This window comes from Aotus nancymaae, unplaced genomic scaffold, assembly GCF_030222135.1.
Source record: "Aotus nancymaae isolate 86718 unplaced genomic scaffold, 86718_ANA_hifiasm-v0.15.2.pri h1tg000018l, whole genome shotgun sequence".
Taxonomy (NCBI): Eukaryota; Metazoa; Chordata; class Mammalia; order Primates; family Aotidae; genus Aotus; species Aotus nancymaae.
This window is the reverse complement of record NW_026988430.1, coordinates 8,167,868-8,185,569: the sequence shown is the minus strand read 5'-3', so window position 1 is coordinate 8,185,569 and position 17,702 is coordinate 8,167,868.

The following is a 17,702-nucleotide window of genomic DNA, read 5'->3' as shown; positions in this document are numbered from 1 at the left end:
TGGAAAGTGCCTAACTTCCCGATAAGGAAAGCCCCTCCTCCCTCACAAGGAGGGTCCCTTATCTCACTCTGTCTACTGCCTTGGCTCGGCCCGATTCCAGCAACCTTCCCGCCCGGCAACTGACCAAACCAATCACCCTCCGCCCCATCAGCTCTCCAGTAACGCCCAACAAGCTTCCTGCCCGGCAGACTTCCTGCCCGACAGCCAACCTGACCAATTGCCACCTGCCAAATCAGCTCTCCCACTCCCCCAGTCCCTCTACCCCTATAAAAATCGCCGAACAAAGCCGGCGCGAGACTGCTGACTCTTCCCCCAGCACGAGTCCAGTCAGCCCGGAGACTCTCCAATAAAGCCTGAACTCCTGAACTCCTCTTTCGTCTGGTCTAATTCGGTCATGCCTTGGGGTCCAAGTTACGTGGGTCCGGGCAGGTCGGACATGGGATATTTGTATTTCACAGATGTGGATTTTACCGAAACGTATCTTAAACAGTCAAAGGCCCTGAAGAGCTTACTGCTTATCTGATGAATCATCTGAACCTGAAATGGGATTTGTAGACAAAGTGAAACTAACAGCATCTGCACAAAAGAAACAAAAGCCCCTTTTCTCTGTTTCCTAGGCAGCGGGAACTATTGTACATCTTCGTGGTATATTCGGAGTATAACCCAGTGAGTATTCCTGGGCAGTGACATTCCCAGCCCGTATTTTCATATTCACAGGTGTGGGTATCTGGTGGGGGTGTTGTTGCTTCTTTCAAAGTCACTATTTGTGACCCATCAGGATATAGTAGGTAGAACTCCAGCTTACCGCTGGTGTAAACCTCCAAGCAAGGGGCGGTGGTGTCAAGGGGTCTCAAACTGAGACAAAAAGGAGACACGCCCCTGACTTCTGGTGTCACCTGGGCCTGGCCACCAGTTCTCTGAACAAGAAATGACGTCCTCCTTTTGGGGCTGCCCCAAAGCCCAGGAGCTTGGCGGGGCTGCATGCAGGACAGTGCTCTCAGGAGACCTTTTGGACAAGTTGCTGAAGTGTCCATGGACCTGGCTCTTGTCATGAAGTGAATTTGCATCCTGAGGAAGCATATTCTTCAGAGGAAGCCTCCCTAGTCACCTCTGCCCTATCCAATGACATAAGTACTCCCAGGTGACCTCAGCCCTCCCAGGTGATGTCCTTCCATGGTGACTGTGGTTCTGGCAGGAGGTGGGCTATTGCAGGGACCTGAGCCAAGTTACCACCCTCACTCCTACTTTATCTGCCTGAGGATGACGCATTCTGGGAACTGGCGTAGCTGCTGGCCAGTGAGAGGCACTCCCCACAGGGTAGGTGGACAGCTGCCTCCCAGGGTCTCATGCAGCCAAAGCTGGGGATGGCCACCCTGACCAGGTAATCTCGACTTTCAGCGAAGGCACCTTCCTTGTATCGCCAGCTTGTTGGGAGTCTTTAGGATGTCTCTGCTGAGGGTCCCACAGGAGCCTGGGGCTGACCCCTAGAGCCCAAGTCAGATGCCTTTTATCCCCATCAGTAGAGGACATCTCATCCTCCCTGTGGCCGCCCTCTGTGTCCTGGAGCCACGCCCTCCCGCTCTGATTCTGTGTTGCTGACCCTGCCCTCCCTGAGACTCCTCCTGTCCTTCAGCTGCACAGGCTCCAGCTGCCCTTGGTGACCATGAACGGGCCTACAGAGCCCAGATGGCAGCATCTCCCCAGCCATGTCCTCTGGACTGACACCACTTCCAGGAGATGACCAGGAACCCCAGCTCCCACCCTGTTCTGGCCACCCTTTGTCGGGGCCTTGCTCTTCCGACACCCTGGCCCAGGAGGCCTCCAGGAGCACCTCCAGCCAGGCTCCAGGGGATGTTCCCGCCCCTCCTCCCCAGGGCCAAGGCCGCATGGTGGGGTCAGCAGATGGGAGGGTGCAAGGCCTCAGGGATAGGGGGCCTCTGCAGCTGTCCAGCTGGCTTCTCCGCATGAATGATGGGGTAAGGAGGCACAGAGAGACCCTGGCTCAGGGACTCTCCTTGCCCTGCAGTGTCCTGTTTCCCCAGCCCGGGGGTCTGGCTCACCTCCAGCCCATAGGAGGAACAAACAAGACCCTCTGACCAAGAGAGGTCATCCCAGGGCAGAGACTGAGGCTCAAGACCAGCCTCACAGGCAGACAGGTCCAGGACCCAACTTGGGAGGGCTCAGGGAAGCCTCAAGCCCTGGGCAACCCCTTTCCAGAAGCCACGTCCCCACTGAAATGAGTGCCCCCCATGAGGAGCTGCAAGACCTTGTCTGAGCCAGTGTCCTGGAGGGGTCAGGCGACCCTCATGGGGAGGGTCACTGACTCTGGGGACTGAAGCCCCAGTGGGCCCAGCTTGAGCCATCAACCCCAGCCTGGAAGGGGCAGGTCCTCCCATGCCTGCTGTCCCCACAGATCTCTCTCGGCCTCACCCTGCACCATGGGACGTGTATTTGATGGAAGGAGAACAGGTGTTGATGCTGATAACAAGCACTGCCTTTGTCCCCAGTGGGACCTTGGGAACACTGGGGTCAGACCCCAATTGACCCGAGGGAGCTTCCTCACACTGTCCTCATGATCCTCTGTTGTGGCCCAGAGGGAGGTCTGGCCCGGTGGGCTGGGAGGTCACAGTGACACCGAGCCCATCTCCCCACATGACCCAGATTAAAGTTGGGAGTGTGGTGAGCACTTCCCTGCCCAGGCCACCCCCCAGCCACAGCCTCCTGTGCACATCTGGACCACTGAGGCGGCCACAAAAGGATCCGGGACTGCCCAGTGGGAGACTGAAGTGGCCACGGGGTATGGGCTCTGACCCCTCCCAGGGAATTCTCCTGGCCTGATGCCAACCAGCATTACAGGATTGCATTTACAAATTCTCTTGACTCTAAGCATGAAGTTACATTAAAAGATGAAGGCAATGTGTTTTGGGGTTTTTTATACTAAGGAAACCTAAGTTTGTATGAGTGAATTAATTAAATTGAATTAATTGAACTTTTATAGGCATTATCAGTTTATCATACTTTTGTTAAAATAACATGCACTGCCCTACAGAATGAATGCGGTATTCACAATGTTTCAGCCACAATCTTAAAGATTTGGGGAAACAAATGCTACCTAAAATCAGAGACTCCATGTTCAATGCCAAAAGTACACCCCTCTATTTTTTTACCCAATGAGATTCTTGGAAAAATTACGTATTAAAATGCACTTGAAGGAAATGTGATGTTTTCGTTTATAGCTGGTGAACAGCATGCACCTTGACAGCACTGTCATTAACAATCAGAGACTGCTCTGGATCTAAGCACTAAAAAATGACCCACACTGCAGACACAACATATTTGGAAGTGGGAATTTATTGAACAAAGTTAGGCGGGGACTCTAAAGCGCATTTGCTGCTTTCGCTTCAAGACGACGACGTTTAAAGGTTAGTATCTCCACTGTTGCTTTTCCCGCAACTCTTCTCCCACACTGCCTTCTCCCACCATCTTCTCCCCACCGCCTTCTCTCTCAGCACCCGTCTTTCTGCCTTTTCTTCCCCTCTCCCCGCCACGTTCCCTGCCTCACCCTCTTCTCTCCCACCGGTCCTTCCCCCGCTCCGTCTTTCCCCAACGCCGCCTTCCCCACCCTTCTTCTTCCAACCCGTCCTCTTCCTTCTCCCTCCCCACCCTTTTCTTCCCCCTCCCTCCCCCCTTTCCCACCGTCTGCTTCCCCACCTTCCCCCTCCTGCCCTTTCCCTCCCGTCCCCTTCCCCAAAGTCTTCTTCCCACCTTTTTCTCTCCCCTCTCCTCTTCCCTTCTCCCCTCCTTCTTCCCCACCGCGGTCTCCCCGCTCCCTGTCTCCACCGTCTTCTTCCCGCACCTTCTCCCCTGCAGTTTTCTTCCCTTCCCCACCGTTTTCTTCCCCTCGGTCTCTCCACCTTCTCGAAGCAGCGGCTTGTTCTCCGCGTCCCTCTTCCCACGGCCTTCCCCACCCTCCTCCTCCTCTCCACCCGCTCGCTTCCCTCCCACCTTCCCGCCAATTCCCGCAGCAGCGTCTTCCCGCCGCTCCTTCTTCTCCCCGCGTGTCCCCACGACCGTTTTACCCCAACCGTTTTCTTCCCCTCGCACCGTTTTCTTCCCGTCTTCCCACCCTGTCGCAGCAGCGTCTGTCTGCCGCATCTTCTTCCCACCGTCTTCTCCTCTTCCCTCTCTCTCCCCTTCGCCTTCTTTCCCAGCCTCTTATTCTCCACCATCTTCCTCCTCCCTCCATCTTCTTCCCGCAGCGGCGTCTTCCCGCAGCGGCGTCTTCCCGCCGCACTTTTCTCTCTGCACCCTCTTCTCCCCTCTTCCTCCCCCACCGTCTTCTTCCCGAACCGCCGCCTCGTGCGCTCCCTTTTCCGCGCTCTCCCGGCGCCTCCCACCCAGAAGCTCTCCCCGCATGCGCGCCTGCGTCCCGCGCCCAGCGGCCCCCTGAGCTCCGCCCCCCGCGGCCAACGGAAGACCTGGGGAGTCGCTGCCCGGGCCACAGCCGCCGCCGCCGCCGCCGCCCCCGTCCCCCTCAGAGTTGGCCGCGCGGAGAAGACCTTGGGGGCCCGGAGACTGCGGGGAGAGGGCAAGGAGGGGAAGGAGAGGGTGGAACCGGCCTTGGAAAGTGGGAGAGGGGGAGAAGAAGGTGGCCAGGAGGGAGAAAGTGCAGGGAGAAGACGGTGTGGTAGAGATAACGGTGGAAAAAAACGCTGAGGCGAGGGCGGGACAGAATACAGCGGGGAGAAGGCCGGGCGCTGTGGCTGACCCCTGTAATCCCAGCACTTTGGGAGGCTGAGGCGGGCGGATCACGAGGTCAGGAGTTCGAGATCAGCCGGGCCAACATAGTGAAAACTCCGTCTCTACTGAAAATACAAAAATTATTTTCGATAGTTTGTGTATTTCTTTTTTGTTGTTGTTGTTCCCATTATGTGGGAGGGGATTCCAGAGAGCTGGAAATCCTAGTTTGTGTATTTCTAAGAATTTGTCCACTTCATTTAGGTTATCCAATTTGTTGGCGTACAAGTGTTCACCAAATATAATCCTTTTTACTTTGATTTCTGATTTTGATAATTTGAGTTTTTTCTCTTTTTTTCTTAGTCATTCTAGTTAGCTTTGTCAATTTTCATTGGCCTTTGTTCAAAGTATGTATATATGGGGCTGGGTGAGGTGGCTTATACCTGTAATCCCAGCACCTTGCGAGGCTGAGGCGGGAGGATCACCTGAGGTCAGGAGTTCGAGATCAGCCTGGCCAACATGGCGAAACCCCTTCTCTACTAAAAATATAAAAATTAGCTGGACATGGTGGTGCAGGCCTGTAATCCCAGCTACTGTGGAGGATGAGACAGGAGAATCACTTGAAACCAGGAGGCAGAGGTTGCAGTGAGCCACCGCTGCACTCCAGCCTGGGCAACAGAGCAAGACTGTGTCTCAAAAAAACAAAAACAAAATATGTATATATTTAGAGAAAGCAGGCTAAAGTAAGTGTGCCAATATGTTAACAATTGTTGAAACTGGGGGGAGGGTATGTGGGTGTTTATTAAATTATTCTTCCAACTTTTCTGTATGTTATTAAGAAAAAATTTCGGGGAGGAAACACGTCCTTGAAAATCATACCACCTGTGTTCACACTCCAGGTTCCTAACTGTGTGAGCTTGGCTACATTTCTTAAGCTCTCTGTGCCCTGTTTCTACATCCTAAAAGTGGGAATAATGTGATTGCTATAAAAATGAAGTAAGATAATGGCTGTCGAGCACCTGGCATATAGTTTGCTTGCTCATAAATTGTCCTTGAATGCCAGAACCATTGAAAATTATTTCTTCTCTCTGGATGACATGGAATTCCTCAGATTCAACCCCTATTTACTGAGCACCTGCTATTCACCAGGCTTGGGGCTAGACAGGAGCTTTTGCAAACTTTGAACTTACCACTCTCATCTACATTTTACAAAGTGAAGTCTCAAGCTATGCAAAGTGCCTGGCCCAATGCTCAAGCCATTCAATGGCAGGGCTGAGATGTTAATCCAGGGCTTTCAATTCCAAGTCCTGTGACTCTAATGTAACATGGTAGATGTATGATGTTTCTGTAAGGTTTAAAGAAGATGATAATGGTGAGAACAATTTGGGAACTGGGGTGGTCCGTGAAGATATGGAGGCCTGAAGAACCCTGGCCAAGGTTGGGGGGTCTGTCAGTTCTCTCTCCGCCTCCACCTTCTATATCAGTGGCTCTCGGGGCCTCCTTCACCGCCGTCTTTGTGCCCACAAGGGCAGATTCACTTCCAGTTTTCAGTTGGGGAAACAGAGTTTTGGAAAATGACTCACCTTCCGAGAGTCCTGACATCTTTGCTGTCGTATCGGCTTCCATGAAATCCCTGTGGGCCTCAGTTCTTCCCAGGTAACGTTGGAATCATGCCTACTTCAAGGGTCAAGGGAGCTGACTGCACGTCAAACTTTCTCTAGGCAACCGGCACTCCTGCTTGGAAGATCTGGGTTCTCCAAACCCTAACCTGGAAGGCCAACTAGGAGCCTTGCTGTTCATGCTGTGCAATGAGCCTTGAGGCGGAGTTTAAATGCTTCTGAAGAGGCTGCTGCTGGAACTGTAAAAACATTTGGTTTGTGCGTCAAGACACTATCAACTGGGCGCAGTGGCTCACCCCTATAATCCCAGCACTTTGGGAGGCTGAGGTGGGTGGATCACCTGAGGTCAGGAGTTTAAGACCAGCCTGGCCAACATGGTGAAACCCTGTCTCTACTCAAAATACAGAAAAATTAGCTGTGCATGGTGGTGCATGCCTGTAGTCCCAGCTACTTGGGAGGCTGAGGCAGGAGAATCACTTGAACCTGGGAGGTGGAGGTTGCAGTAAGCCAAGATGGCACGACTGCACGCCAGCCTGGGTAACAGAGCAAGACTCTGTCTCAAAAAAAAAAAAAGCCACTATCAACAGAGTGAAAAGGCAACCCACGGAATGGAAGAAAATATTTGCAAATCATATATCTGAAAACAACCCAATTAAAAAATGGGCAAAGAGCTTGAATTGAAATTTCTCCAAGGAAGATATACCTGGGGAGTGAGTGTTTAATGGGTGCTGAGTTCCAGTTTGGGAAGATGAAAACGTTCTGGAGACACAGGGTGGTGATGGTTGTGAAACAATATGAATGTCTTAATGCACTTAACTGTACCCTTAAAAATGGTTAAGATGGTCAATTTCATGTATATTTACATCTATTTTACCACAACGAAAGTAAATAAGTAAACAAAGCATTTCAGAAGAAATTCTGGCAAAGTAACTGGGGGCAAATCTGGACCTCATTTGTAATCACAGTTATCTAATCAGGACAGTATTTCTTGCTCAAATTTGTTCATTTATGTAACGGTACTGGCTCCGTGTTAGAGAAAAGCTTGTTTGCTTGAATATAATTATGCTTAGCTTGAGTTTATAGATTTTTCATTTAAAACAGCCTCAGGAAAACAGGACCTTCAATAGAGATAAAAGAAAATATGCAGACTAACAACTTTAGGAACAGGCTGACCAGCCCGATAAGAACAGCTTGATGGTGCCTGCAGACGCCCACAAAACATTGACCAAGGAAGTAACTAACTGTCTGCTGAGACCGTGCACATTTCACAAGAACGCTTTGATCATCATTTGTACTCCCCTAATTTCCCTTAAAACTCTTCATCCAGAGATAGAACTTGGAGAGGTAGTCTTCAGACAAATTCACTGCCTCCGACCACAAGATTTCACCAAAGCTTGTCTCTTGAATATTGTTTGTTTCTTTTACTTTACTTTTCTTTCTTTCTTTTTTTTTTTTGAGACAGGGTCTCATGTAGTCACCCAGGCTGGCATGCAGTGATGCGATCTCAGCTCACTGCAACATCTACCTCTCCAGCTGAAGGGATCCTCCTGCCTCAGCCTTCCGAGTAGCTGGAACCCCAGGTGTGCACCTGTCTATTCAAATTAAACTGGCTACTGGAACTGTTTGGCGGCTCAGCTGGTGTCAGGTGAGCACAACTCATGTGTCCTCTAGATAGAGAAATGAATGGGACACCAGTCCTGCCCCCAGGAAGCTCAGAGCTTGGCTGGAGAGCTAGATAAGTGAACAAAAAGACAGGAAGTCAGCAAAAGATAGACTGGGTATAACCCTAGCGTATGTGAGAATCATCACATTATTAGTACTGTTATTATTTTGGAGCTTGGGTCTTGCTATATTGGCCAGGCTAGCCTCAAACTCCTGGGCTCAAGGGATTCTCCCAATTTAGCCTCCAGAGTAGTGGGGACTATAAGCACAAGCCCAAGCCACTGTGCATTTTTTTTTTTTTTTGACATAGTCATGCTTTGTTGCCCACGCTTGACTGGAATGCAGTGGTGCAATCTCTGCTCAATGCCACTTCTGCCTCCCGGGTTCAAGTGAGTCTCCTGCCTCAGCCTCCCGAGTTGCTAGGATTACAGGTATGTGCCACCACGCCTGGCTAATTTTTGTGTTTTTAGTAGAGACAGGGTTTCACCATGTTGGCCAGGCTGGTCTTGGACTCCTGATCTCAAGTGGTCTGCCTGCCTTGGCCTCCCAAAGTGCTGAGATTACAGGTGCAAGCCGCTGCACCATCGACACCCCTGTTCCCTGAAGCCTGGGTGTTCACCAAAGGTACATGCTACCATGTTGGGACAGGCTGTGGGGAGCATGTTGCACCTGTGACAAAAAAGTTCATTTTGCTGAGTGCGGTGGCTCATGCCTTTAATCCCAACACTTTGGGAGGCCAAGGCGGGTGTATCACTTGAGATCAGGAGTTCAAGACCAGCCTGGCCAACATGGTGAAACCCTGTCTCTACTAAAAATACAAAATTAGCCAGGCGTGGTGGCACATACATGTAATCCTAGCTACTCAGGAGGCTGAGGCAGGAGACTCGCTTGAACCTGGGAGGTGGAGGTTGCAGTGAGTCAAGATTGTGCCATTGCACTCAAGCCTGGGCAACAAGAACAAAACTCTGGGGAGAGAGAGAGAGAGAGAGAGAGAGAGAGAGAGAGAGAGAAAAGAAAAAAAAGAAAATGTTTATTTTTACTTTTTAATTTTAATTTTTATTTTTGAGACGGAGTCTCACTTTGTCACCCAGGCTGGAGTGCAGTGGCATGATCTCAGCCCACTGCAACCTGTGCCTCCCAGGTTCAAGCAATTCTCCTGCCTCAGCCTCTTGAGTAGCTGGGACTGCAGGTGTGTGCCACCACAACCGGCTAATTTTTTTATATTTTTAGTAGAGAGGGGGTTTCACCGTGTTAGCCAGGATGGTCTCAATCTCCTGACCTCATGATCCACCCACCTCGGCCTCCCAAAGTGCTGGAATTACAGGTGTGAGCCACCATGCCTGGCCGAAAATGTTTATTTTTACCAGGCAAGGGGCATTTTCTGAAGGTTGACTCTGACCCAGGAAAAGGAGCTTTTTTTTTTTTTGGAAACAGGGTCTCATTCTGTCACCTAAACTGGAGTGCAGTGACATGATCTGAAGCCTTAAACTCCTGGGCTCAAGTAATACTCCCACCTCACCCACCTGAGTAGCTGGGAATACAGGTATGCACCACCACACTCGACTAATTTTTGTATTTTTAGTAAAGACTGGGTTTTGTTTATTTGTTTTAAATACAGATAGATAGGTTCTCACTATATTGTCCAGGCTGGTCTCGAACTCCGGGACGCAAGCAATCCTCCTGCCTCGGCTTCCCAAAGTGCTAAGATTTTTTTTTTTTTTTTTGAGACAGAGTCTCATTCTGTCACCTAGGCTGGAGTGCAGTGGCGCAATCTTGGCTTACTGCAACCTCTGCCTCCTGGGTTCAGATGATTCTTCTGCCTCAGCCTCCGAGTAGCTAGGATTACAGGCGTGTGCCACCACGCTCGGCTAATTATTGTATTTTTAGTAGAGATGGGGTTTCACCATGTTGGCCAGGCTGGTTTTGAACTCCTGACCTCAATAGATCCACCCACCTTGGCCTCCCGAAGTGCTGGGATTACAGGCCTGAGCCACCACACCCGGCCCCAAAGTGCTAGGATTATAGGCATGAGCCACTGCATCTGGCTGAGACTGGGTTTTGCCATGTTGCCCAGGCTGGAAAAAGGAGCATTTTAATTCTGATTGGTGCACACTTCATTAAGGCTGAAGTAACCTCAGACATCTAGAGTCTGGCAGTGTGTAGGGCTGTCTGTCCCTTTGAACCTAGCTGTGTCTTCTGTGATGAGTTAACATCTGATCTCAGCCCACTGAGGGCTGAGACCTCCTAAATGTTGTCTAAACCCCCTTTATGAGGGCTTTAGACCTCCTAAATATTGTCTTCATTCTTACAGGAAGCTTCAGGCCCCAGCCCTTATGGAATAGGGTTAGGCAGAGACGATTGTACGGGGGCCCTCTTCAGGTGCATTGGAGGGATGATTGGCCCCAAATGGCAGTGGGAAATGGCTCTGTGGTACACTCATGGTGACCAGGCCCTAGAGTTCCTCCTCTTGGGATATGGCAAATATTCCTGGCCCCCAAGACTGGTAGAAGCTGCCATTTAGATGGGAAAGGAAAGGGGTCTGGGCAAGGGGCCCTTGCGTGGTAACCGGAGAGACTAAAGACGAGAAGGATCTCTCCAGAGTTTCAGCACCTGCATCCTGAAACACTGACACCCAGGCCCTTTTGTGACCAGGTGATGGGAGAATCCCAATAAGAAACACCCAGTTGTTATTTTCTGCTACCTTGGCAGGATGCAGGCTGTGAATCTGATTTGAAATAAGGAATTTAAAGTTCATGGGGTAAGATTCCTCCCCACTAAAGAGATGAGCAGCACGGGGTCCAGGAGCATGCATGGTGGATCCTAATGCAGCGTGGATGATGCCGGGGGAAAGATCAAGAAACATTTTCTGGGGTAGGTGGTTCCCTTAGCGAGTAAGGTGGGCAGAGGTTGAAAAGTGGGAATGAGCAGGGCTGGGAGGATTTCCCGTGGGCTCTGCCTGGGGCTTTGCATATCTGGCAGCCTCTCTGGCAAGCCTGATGGAAGCTGGACAGTCACAGAGGCCTGGTCACACCTGTAGGTTCTCCTGAGGGGTCTGGACTTGATCTTGTAGGGAGCAGGAACACGTTTAAGATGGTCTGACCAAATGTGAAGGCTTCTCCCTTCCAAACTTTTTCTTTTTCTTTTTTGAGATAGAGTGCAGTGGCACAATCTCAGCACACTGCAAACTCTGCTTCCTGGGTTCAAATGATTCTCCTGCCTCAGCCTCCCAGGTAGTTTGGATTATAGGCACCTGCCACCACGCCAAGCTAATTTTTGTATTTTTAGTAGAGATGGGGTTTCACCATATTGGCCAGGCTGGTCTTGAACTCCTGATCTCATGATCTGCCCACCTCGGCCTCCCAAAGTGCTGGGATTACAGGCCTGAGCCACCATGCCAGGCCCCCAACTTTCTTTTTTTATTTTTTATTTTTATTTTTTTTTGAGACGGAGTTTTGCTCTCGTTACCCAGGCTGGAGTGCAATGGCGCGATCTTGGCTCACTGCAACCTCTACCTCCTGGGTTCAGGCAATTCTCCTGCCTCAGCCTCCTGAGTAGCTGGGATTACAGGCACGTGCCACCGCGCCCGGCCTTTTTATTTTTATTTATTTATTTTTTGTTGCTGTTGAGATAGGGTTTCACTCTGTCACCCAGGCTGGAGTGCAGTGGTGTGATCTCAGCTCACTGCAACCTCCACCTCCTGGGCTCAAGCGATCCTCCCATCTTGGCCTCTTAACGTGCTGGTATTACAGATGTGAGCCACCAAGCCCAGCCCCAACTTTCTAGAACTCTGATTCCATCCCTCCTTTGAGTCCACCAGGATCTCCAATCCATTGGTGCTACTACCTTCATCCCCTTGAAGTCTTCTTTCCCTCTGTATCCAGCTTGAATTCCATGGTCTTCACTTACTTCACTCCCTTGCACACGACAAACTCCCCGACTCTTCACTCACCTCTACTTGCAAAACTGCAGGCCTCTTCCTACTCTGCACTTGCTCCTGGGCTAGGAATGTGTAAATTCCCAGCCAGCCCCTCCAGGAGCCCTGAGCACAGCCCAGTGGGCATGCTTGGCTTCCACATCCATCCACTCTCCCTTTCCTGGACAACCATCTTGCACCTCCTTTCTCCTCAAAGGCCCAATATCTCTCCCCCATCCTCATCCTCAGGAGGGTTGTCTGCCTTGCACTCAAACTCGCTAAGAACCATTGAGGAAATGAGACAAGAACTTCCACAAACTTCCAACTTGCCAGCATTGGGATGCTTGTTCCCAGAAACAAACTCTCGGTGCTTCTACCTGAGCCACCCCTGTCCTACACATGAACTTTGCGTTCTGCTGGGTCACTTTCAACAGCATGCAAATATGCTATTACACCTCCCTTGGGAAAAGTAAGCAAAACTCCTTCTCTTGCTGGTCTAAACTTTCTAGTTTTGTACAACGCATCCCTACTGTTTCTAAATTAATGGATGGTTATTTTTTTAATATTTTCAATTCAACTTTTGTTTTGGAGTATAATTCACATGCAATAAAACACACCATTTTCCAGTGTACAATTCAATGAGTTCTGAGAAATGCATAGGGCCATGCAGCCACCACCATATTTGACACACAGAACATCTCCATCACTCCAGAAACCACCACTGCCCCACTCAGTCCTCACGCGAACTCTGCCCCATGCTGCCACCCATCTGCTTTCTATCACGACCAGTTAGACTCGTCTTTTCTACAACTTCATCTGAATGGAAACATGCAGCATATTGTTTTCCGTGTCTTGATTCCTCTGCTCAGCATAATGTTCCAGATTCATCCATGTTGTGTATATCACTATAGCACATTTATTTTTATTGTCGAGAGGTGTTTCATTATATAGCTGTACTACAATTTATAATAAATGGTTACTTAGAAATTCATTAAAATTTGGCAATGATTCCTTGAATATGACACCAAATGCACAGGCAACAAAATAAAAAAATAGATAAAATTGGATTATATCAAAATGAAAAAGTTTTGTGCATCATTAAGGCACTATCAAGAGAGTGCATGGCCGGGTGCGGTGGCTCACGCCTGTAATCCCAGCACTTTGGGAGGCCAAGGTGGGTGGTTCACCTAAGGTCAAGAGATGGAGACCATCCTGGCCAACATGGTGAAACCCTGTCTTAACTAAAACTACAAAAATTAGCTGGGTGTAGTGGCGCATGCCTGTAATCCCAGCTACTGGGGAGGCTGAGGAAGGAGAATCATTTAAATCCAGGAGGCGGAGGTTGCAGTGAGCCAAGATTGTGCTATTGCACTCCAGCCTGGGCGACAGAGCAAGACTCTGTCTCAAAAAAAAAAAAAAAAAAAAAAATTATATGATCTAGCAATTCCACTTTTAGTTACATACCCCAAACACTTGAAAGCAGGGATTCAAACAGATACTTGTATACCAGTGTTCATAACAGCATGACGCATAATAGTCAAAAGGTAGAAACAGCCCAAATATTCATCAGCAGATGAATGGATAAAATGTGTTATATACATACAATGGAATATCATTCAGCCATAAAATAGAAGGAAATTTTGACACATTCTACAAGTGAAAAAAAACAGTCAGAAAAAGATAAATACTGTATGCTTTCATTTCTATAAATGGGGAAATGAAATCATGGGGACAGAAAATAGAATGGTAGTTGTCAGGGCTGGGGGGAACAATGGGGAGATAGTGTTTACGGAGTCCAGAATTTGTCTGGGATGATGGAAAAATTCTGGAAACAGCGGTGACAGGAACACAATGTGAATGTACCTAATACCACTGAACTGTGCACTTAAGAGTGGTTAAAGTGGTAAATTTTATGTAATAAAAGTTTTACTGCAATAAACAAAGCCTCATTACATATAATTTGCAGAAAGCCCCTCCCCCTGCAAAACACACACACACACACACACAAAACCAACAACCCATTTCTAGACCACTTCCCGATAGCTACTTCCTATTTATTTTCTTTCCTTATGCAGCAGAACTCTGCAAGCTACTCACATCAACCTAAAATAAGCGAGAGAGAGACTGACGCTCCAAAACAAAGAGTTTATTCGAGAATAGCGAGGGATTGCAATCTGGGGTATATGGTTGGGGAAAGGGGAATGAATCTTTTAGAGGTAAAAAGAAGTCCGTGTAAGCTGTTTTGAAACAGAGAACACTGGTCACAGGGACTTCTCACAGGCTCCAGTTCCCAGCTCCTTGGCAGTGTGGCAACTGTGTGAATGGCCAGAAGCCAGACTGAGTCCACCAACACCACAAGCCTGAAAGCCCTTCTCTCATCTCAGGATGGGAGGCTCACTTGGTTACGTTCAAAGCTTTCTGTGCATTGGAGTTACCACGAGAGGTTTAAAAACATCGACAGGTTGTGAGGACTGGTCTGGGTGCTGCCTGATATTAATTCAACTCCCATGTGCTTCTAAAGTGCAGCTGGGTTTCAGAAGCACTGGTCCAGGTCAAGCCAGTGAGAAGGCATGGAGATGGAGGGGCTGTGGAGCAATTATGGAGAAGAACCATGACTAATGCATTGAAAAATGAAGCAAGCTGAAAAATCAGAAGGAAAAAAATGGCAAAAATAAACTTGAATCCAGCATATGTTTCTCTACAATTGAAAAGTCTTACATGTTTTCCCTGCTATGTACAAATGGGGAGTTTCAATCTTTCCATGTTTTGGGGAAAAAATCTGGAGGGAAAAGCTGTTCAACTGCAATCCAATTTTCAGATTTTCAGGACTTTTTTCTTTTTTAAGTATATCAAAGCCAACTGCCTATATCATTACTGAGCAATTTTAATGCTTCCCTTCCCAGGTGCAGTTCAGATGAGTGGAGACAGCATTTTTTTTTTTTTTTTTTTTGGAGACAGAGTCTTGCTCTGTCCCCCAGGCTGGAGTGCAGTGGCACTGTCTTGGCTCACTGCAACCTCCACCTCCTGGGTTCAAGTGATTCTCCTGCCTCAGCCTCCCGAGTAGCTGGGACTACAGGCATGTGCCACCACACCTGGTTAACTTTTTATATTTTTAGTAGAGATGGGTTTTCGCCATGTTAGCCAGGATGGTCTCGATCTCCTGACCTCATGATTCACCTGCCTCAGCCTCCCAAAGTGCTGGGATTAAGGTGTGAGCCACTGCGCCTGGCCAGAGACAGCATTCTTATTTATAATTTTCCTTTTTGTACTATTTTGCAACTGGTTTTACACTTAAATCTGCACAATTTCTACTGTTCCTATAGATAGCCTAAAAACAAAGCAAACTAAAGGTTATAAATCGGGAATCTGAGAATTGCAGACATGTTTTATTTCTGCATCACCCTCAATACCAACAGTGCATTTGCATGCGGCAAGGTTCAGTAGATACTTTTTATTTATTTATATTTTTTGAGACGGAATCTCATTCTGCCACCCAGTCTGGAGTGCAGTGGCGCAATCTCAGCTCACTGCAACCTCTGCCCCCCAGGTTCAAGTGATTATCCTGCCTCAGCTTCCTGAGTAGCTGGGATTACAGGCGTGTGCCACCATGCCTGGCTAGTTTTTATATTTTTAGTAGAGACAGGGTTTCACCATGTTGGCCAGGCTGGTCTCGACCTCCTGACCTCAAGTGATCCTCCCGCCTCAGCCGCCCAAAGTGGTGGGATTACAGGCGTGAGCCACTGCGCCCTGGCCCAGTAGATATTTTATAACATTACTAAGCAAGAATAACATTTTACATGTTATTCGATTTACAATTATTCTTATTCAATTCACAATGTGCTTTCAGGAGCATCTTCTTGAATCTTCAATAATTCTTTAGTCCAGATAGAGGCTTTCCATTTTCTGGGTGAGAGAAGTTGGGCTCAGGGAGGTTAGCTGACGCATGAGGGCAGACTAGGACCTAAGGTCGATAGGTGGAACCCAGGCCTCCCATGACTTTTCCATTCATAAATGGAAAACAAAACCACCAATAAATGATGTCTTGGCTCTGTGTGGTGGCTCACGCCTATAATCTCAGCACTTTGGGAAGCTGAGGTGGATGGATCGCTTGAGTCCAGGAGGTTGAAACCAATGTGGGCAACTTAGGGAGACCCCATCTTTAGAGAAATTAAAAAAAAATTATTTCTGCATCACCCTCAATACCAAAAACAGTGCATTTGTATGCAGCAAGGCTCAGTAGACATTTTTATTTACATTTAAATATGTATTGGGCATGGTTGCATGCCTGTGGTGCCAGCTACTTGGGAGGCTGATGCAAGAAGATTGCCTGAGCCTGGGAGGCTGCAGTGAACTGCGATAGCACCACTGCACTGGTAACAGAGAACTTTTCTCGAAAGAGAAAAAGAAATAGTGTCTTAGCTGGGTGCGGTGGCTCATGCCTGTAATTCCAGCACTTTGGGAGGCCGAGGCGGGTGGATCACGAGGTCAAGAGATCGAGACCATCCTGGTCAACATGGTGAAACCCCGTCTCTACTAAAAATACAAAAAATTAGCTGGGCATGGTGGCACGTGCCTGTAATCACATCTACTCAGGAGGCTGAGGCAGGAGAATTGCCTGAACCCAGGAGGCGGAGGTTGTGGTGAGCCGAGATCGCACCATTGCACTCCAGCCTGGGTAACAAGAGCAAAACTCCATCTCAAAAAAAAAAAAAAGAAATAGTGTCTTAAATTCTATGAGTCCAGCACTGTGAACAGTCTATTCCTTTCTTGACAACACATCTCATGGGAGAAAAAACTTATTATTGTTTAGACATTATGAGATCAGAAAATACACACAACAGGGGAGCTTTGCCCTACCACTGATGTAAATTCCCTTAGTATTTCAACTTGCTTAAAATTTAGACCTACATTTCCTCAAAACCTCAGTGATGTTTCCAGCCGTGTTCCTTCATGCCTCTATAGCAGAATGGTTTGTCAGAATGAACTGTAACGGGGCCAGGCACAGTGGCTCACACCTGTTAATCCCAGCACTTTGGGAGGCTGAGGTGGGCAGACCACATCAGGAGATCGAGACCATCCTGGCCAACATGGTGAAACCCCATCTCTACTAAAAATACAAAAATTAGCCAATGTGGTGGCGCATACCTGTAGTCCCAGCTATTCGGGAGGCTGAGGCAGGAGAATTGCTTGAATCCAGGAGGTGGAGGTTGCAGTGAGCCAAGATCGTGCCACTGCACTCCAGCCTGGTGACAGAATGAGACTCCATCTCAAAAAAAAAAAAAAAAAAAGAAGGAACTGTAATGGTTGACTTAGGGATCCTGTTGTTTGGGGGCCCAAGTGCCTGTGTTTTGGGACCTAGGCATCTCCTCTGAGGACCACAGTCACAGTGTCAAGAGCAGACCAACCACATTGCCTGTCCCCACACCAGATCACAAAGCAGGCTTTGGACAGATACCTCTGCCTGCATATTTTCTCTGTGCTAAATAGAAATATAAACCCTTAACATACACAGAAAAACAAATATGCTTCCACATTTCTGAAGAAATACAGAAATTAACAAATGGAGCTCAAACAGAAGCGTTGAGTAGCTGAAAACATTCAGAATGAAAAGGAAGGAGCAACCAGACCACTGCAACAGTTACCCAGAGCGGGCCTCAGCCTGCCCCGGCCCACAGAAGTCTCCGGCTGGCCCTGGAGAGCTCCACAGCCACAGGCCCAGAGAGGACTGGTTTCCTCTAATGGAGATGCTTTGGTTTAGAAATAGGACAAAC